We start from the raw sequence: 6,108 nt of genomic DNA on the forward strand, positions 1-6,108 counted from the left end.
TAATTTAGGATTTTCCAAAAAACACCACCCTGTTAGTTAAAAAAATACATACCTGTCCTCTTTGATGACTTGATTAACTTATTTTGTTGGGTTAAGTTATGAGTAATTGAGATAATTGTCATATTTTGCAGGGACTTGATATTTAATTAGTGTTATGTTAAGAAAACTAGACTCTGGGTTGCAATACTAATTTAAGGGAGATAACTCTCACACAAATTACAGGTGTAATAATGTAGGATATGACCTTAAAAAGGCATGTAAGGAATCCACTCTCTTTCATTAATTCCTTTTTGCAAACATACACAATATATTTGTATTTAAGGAATTAATTTGTCACCTTCTCCTAATTTTAAGAATGATAACAGCATTCCCAAATGCCTAAATGCATTGTAGATTTTAATTTTTAAATGTTTTTTTTTTATCAAAATGCGAAGAAAACTGCCTAAATCTTACTGGACATGTGTTCTTATACATAGACAGGACATATTTTAATCAAATCCCAAAGCAATATACTCAAAAATTGTGTAAGGAATTTTTTTCTGAAATTTTGTTGTGGTATTTCCATTAATGAAAGTATATTTAATGTACATTTGACAGGATTGACACATGTAGTTACTCCTAGTAAATTGAAGCATGAGAAAAATGTTAAAAATGATCTTTGGAGAAGGCTAGTGTTTGTATGACCTTGGGAATACAGTTACTGGTGGTATGACTTTGGGGATCCATATATCTGTTAATATGATCTTGGGGATTGTATTCACTCCATTGGAATGACCTTATAAGAAGGTTACTAATTAATTAATTAATTAATTTCAATAGGAGGTACATTTGTCAAGGTCGTTCATTTCTATGCTTGCTACTATGAACCCCATCCTTCAATATTTATTCAATTGTCTGGTTATACTGTTTGAGACATGATAAATTCTCGTTCATGTCGATCAAAAGGGTCAGTATAAGGATCAAAGGAAGGTGATTATACAGATAGTGATATATTTAAACCACTGGTTTAGGTTTTTATCTTTCAGAAATTCATTGTTAAATGATATAAATTTGGACTTTTCATCCATTATAGCGTAAAACATAACAATTGTCATTAAAGTTCCAAAATATGTTTAAAGATTCTGACAGATCTTGCTGTTTTTGTAGGCTGGACTGGTTGATGAGGACGATGAAGAAGATGAGAAATATGAGGAAGACGACGAAGAGGAAGAAGAAGTCAAGAAGTCACGCAGGAAGATCCGCAAGAAGGCCAAGAAGAAGGCTGTAAGATCAAAGTGAAATTTATGAACTACATCCATGTATTATAAATGTAAGGATTATAGTTGATTATAATTGGTGAAGGTGTAGCCTGGTTCAATACTGGGCCCAGATGTATGAAACCATTTTCATGCTCTTGCAAGAATTTGTGCACAATCCAACTTTCTTGTATAAAATCATACAAAGTGTATATACATTGAAAATGGTGCTTGACTTCAAATTCCGCCAAATCATTAATAAAATGTGAAATTTAAATAAGTTGTCTCAGTCTCCAGATTGAGGAAACGGGCACAGAATCCGAGTTGGAACATGAGAGCAGTTTTTATTAATATCTTGCCCTGATCTGGCTGTTGCAATGATTATCAAGGAGTTATACTAACACACACATCTAGCCTAATTGTATTAAATGCTATTATCTTGTTCTCAGGTCCAAATGAGGATGCTATTATACATGTTATCACAGTCCGAACTAACTCACAAAGACAGGAGCTGAAGAAAAAATTCAAAACTGCTTATGGCACAGTAAGTATAAAATGACTGTTTGTGCATAGACAGACATATAAGGTTTTATAAGAATCATATGGGATCACTACAAATTGACCTCATTTACATATTTATAACGATATCCTGCTGCTGATAGGAATTGATCCACAAAACTGGCCATATTTTATAATTAAAATTAAAGCTTCTTATTACATTTTTTTGTAATATAATTCAAAGGCAGCCTTTTAAATCCGTGTGAGTGTTTTCTACTTAGCAAGGTTTTTATATGACTGTAAACACCATTGTTATGTAATGCCAGAGCTTTTTTTTTTAAATTTGGGATGGGGCCACTTTGTCTGATTTTGGGGGAAAAAATAAACAATTACCAAGAGGGAAGGAATTTTTCAGAATTATAATACAATTATTGGTAATCAGGCTTATTATACATATGACATAGTTTCAGTTGGGAATAGGGCATTATTAGCCCCCAAAAAACACAGAAAAAAGCCCTGAATTTGCCTTTTATTGTGTATTATGTAATAATAGTTGTCTCATGAAACGACTGTATATAATAACTGGATGTCTTTTTAATAAAGACTAGTTCATTCACTCTATCATTAAGATGTTACAAGCAAATTCCTCGATTTAAATTGTAGGAAATACATGAGTGTAAGGCATAATCAGTGTCTCACAAGAAATTGGTGTATTTTTGTTGCTTAGGACCTGGTTGAGCGCCTGAAATCAGAACTGAGCGGAAACCTGAAGGAGTGTGTTATGGCTCTGTTCGTGAGTCCGGAGGAGTATGATGCCTGGTGTGTGAGGAACGCTATATATGTAAGTAATGTGTAAGAAACATGTTGTTGGACAATTGATGTGTGAGGAACTCTAATGCAATAGGTAATATACATGTATCATATCTCATTTAAAATTAATTCTATTCTACAAATTAAATGAACAAATGGACCAGGCACAGGCATTGCCTATTAAAGCTCTTTCTAGATGAAAAGACAGATTTTAAGTTCTTGAACTTGTGTCTAATTCTTTTTATGTTTTGCCATTAGAATATGTATAAATGAAGTGAATATATCATACTAACAAACAGTAGTAATATTTTGCAAACACTATATAAATGTGCATGACAGCAATATTAACTGTCAGTTTTGCAGGCAAATAGGGTAAAACCTCAAAATATGGTCCGAAATAATTGTATAGACAAAATTCACCTCAAAGAACTTCTTTTGACACGTTTACGTACAGTGCCACCATACAGGATTGTCATCATATCATACATTGACATGTATTGACACTAAAAAAGTATACATCTTTATGATGTCATTATGTCAATGAAGTATACTTCTTTTGACACGTATACGTACAATGCAGTGCCACCATACAGCATTGTCATCATATCATACATTGACATGTATTGACACTAAAAAAGTATACGTCTTTATGATGGCATTATGTCAATGAAGAATACTTCTTTTGACACGTTTACGTACAGTGCCACCATACAGGATTTTCATCATATCATACATGGACATGTATTGACACTAAAAAAGTTTACATCTTTATGATGGCATTATGTCAATGAAGGATACTTCTTTTGACACGTTTACGTACAGTGCCACCATACAGGATTTTCATCATATCATACATGGACATGTAATGACACTAAAAAAGTATACATCTTTATGATGGCATTATGTCAATGAAGTATACTTCTTTCAAAATTGTCACAGGGTCACCAATCCTCAGATTAAAGCTATGGTGGAAGCATCAAAGATGGTAAGCTTAACTGTCACGACTAAGAAACACATACAGTACCTATACACTCTATCGATATTTGCTTACATTCTCTCCTTTAAATTTTCTTGCACAAATTGGCTTTTGTTTCTCTGAAGCTGTTATTTAAATGAATTAATAAATCACAGGTGTGCTGTCTTTGTTACTGTAGTTGCTTTCCCTGACCTGAAAGCCCCAGAGAATGCACTAGAGGAAGACATTGAAGGTGACACATCTGGAGACTACAAACGTCTACTGATATCGACAAGCCAGGTATAAACCCTGAAATGTTCCTAATTGTCCGATGTGTATTCCTTTGACATTTTCTCAAAAATATTAATGTTCTTGCATATATACCCAAACTCATGTACTATGTCATCAATACACAAAATCTGAACTCAAAGATAACACAAGGCACCCAAACAAAAATAAAAACTGGAGATGAAACCAACTGTGCGCCAATATTCTTATGAATGATGCACATGATTGAGATGAGAAGAAGTGCTATGGAATGGTCAGTATTTTTTACACCACATTTAATTTGGCACAAAACAAACTTGGTACAAAGCCCAGGGCCACCAACCTGTTTATCGGGCTAAAATGTGTTGCTTTATCTCTGATATTGATAAAATTTGCATAGCCATTACAACATACGTATAATTACATTTTTTTTTATTCCTTAGGATAATTGTAACATTATTGACCTTGAGAGACTGGAGGAGGCTGTGGAGAAAGATCAAGACATGCCCACAGGAATGTTTGCAGTCAACCATGATAAGTTGGTGAACGTGGGTAGGGCAGAGCGTGACACACAGAAGTTAATGTTTGAAGCAGATCAGGATAGCTGGGGCACAGATGAGACCTTTTATCAAATCTTTTCCATACGTGACCTGTACCAGCTCAGGAGGACTTGTGCTGAATACTTAAAGGTCAGCTCATGTTCATGGTTACACCAAAATATGAAAAATGAAATATAAACCAAATCACATGTAATTAATTTCTCAAAATCTGAAGAAGTTAGAGGATATACTTTAATCTGTAGCTGGTAAAAGTCGCCACTGACAATAATTTGTACTCCACCAAAAGGTTGGTAATTTCCCTTGACATTCTGCAATACAAACTCTCTTTGGTCAAATAATTTACAGCCTACAAATAAATTTCATCAATTATTAAAACGTTCACTTCCAAAATATATCTACACCTGCTTTCATCGTGGTCAAATAAATTACACAACTCTGTGTTTGTGGGGTGGCACGATCTACCCCCAAACAACCTAAAAAGACCCAAGAAACATCCAAAAAAACCACACTTAAATAGCATCCATTTCATACTATAATATAGTAACCTAATTTTCTGCAAACGCAAAATAGATTGAAATAATCAGAACCTTAAAAAAAACAAGTACAAATTTAACACATCAAACAATATCTTCTTTACAGCAAATGCACTTATCAAATACAAAATCAACATAGGCTACCTATGTCAAATTATGTGGAAAGAGTGAGAAAAATACTTTTTTATATAACAAATATCGATCTTCTCTGAATAGGATAGGCAAACTTGTTTGCAGGGGAAGCAACTCAAATATGTATAGTTAATATTACTCTCGTCACTATAACTATCCAATTAACGGGAAACATCATTATGTTACATAATGTCATGTAGTAGAAATATAAAAATCTATGTATATTTAATGTTTTTGTGTGTTTTTAGGGTCTTTTTTTTTTGGTAAATCGTGCTGCCAGTGTCAATCCAGTAAGCCTAGAAATCTGTGGATAGTCAAACAACTAATGTCTTTACTGGTAAGGGCCTCTCTGAGAAGAACGGCAGATTTCCCAGTACTTGGAGTAACTGTCACGTTTTTACTTATTGATATAACGTTAGTTTCAATGATATGTGAAAGCACAAAGGATTTCCCAGACTATCCCTGGAAAAATAACAAAAGTATTGAAAATCTTCATTTTGAAATTTGGCGGTACCGGTCTCTGTCGAAGCTTCTTCCCTTGTGTATGCTTACATAGACCTAAATTAACTTTAGGTCTCTGATGCTTATGTGTGTTGTGACCCATATCAGTATTTCAGACACTTGTAACGAGCCCCTGTGAGTAAAGCCTTAGTGAGCACTACAAACGACGCTCAAACTTTTTCTCCGACGAGTTTCTTTTAATAGCCGACACCCATAGCAACTTCTGTCTGTCTTCTCTGGGAATATATGGCCTCTTCTTTAAATGCAATACGGGACACAACAACACGTTTTCGGCATAATAATGACAGACTAGTTGTTACCGCGTACCCGCTGATAGTGATACCGGAAATAGACTAAGCCGCAACACCTAGAGCGCCACCTATTTTATCATTCAGGGGCGGTAACTGATAAATGTTTGCCCGCGTTTTTTTTTTGCGTTAATGCTTATTTTTGCTCGTATACTATATACTATTCCTCATTAAGTTATTATTAGATGCGTTGCATTATTACCAACTGTGGTAGTCAAAACTTTAACAAATTTTACATTGACCGATTCAAAATATACCATTACGTACACGTGGTCTACAAGCTAGTAATATAGGCCTATCGACTTTTTT

The 6,108-nt window shown here is 34.2% G+C and overlaps 1 long non-coding RNA gene across 1 annotated transcript; it reads left to right on the forward strand.

The window, feature by feature from the left end:
• The first annotated feature begins 1,159 nt into the window (after positions 1 to 1,159).
• Positions 1,160 to 5,822, forward strand: LOC110463940. The gene is made up of 5 exons (XR_002464450.1): positions 1,160 to 1,263; positions 1,685 to 1,779; positions 2,461 to 2,574; positions 3,698 to 3,798; positions 4,209 to 5,822. It is a non-coding gene; the product is annotated as an uncharacterized LOC110463940 (long non-coding RNA).
• Positions 5,823 to 6,108: the final 286 nt, after the last annotated feature.

The sequence above is a fragment of the Mizuhopecten yessoensis genome, unplaced genomic scaffold (assembly GCF_002113885.1).
Source record: "Mizuhopecten yessoensis strain PY_sf001 unplaced genomic scaffold, ASM211388v2 scaffold10945, whole genome shotgun sequence".
NCBI lineage: Eukaryota > Metazoa > Mollusca > Bivalvia > Pectinida > Pectinidae > Mizuhopecten > Mizuhopecten yessoensis.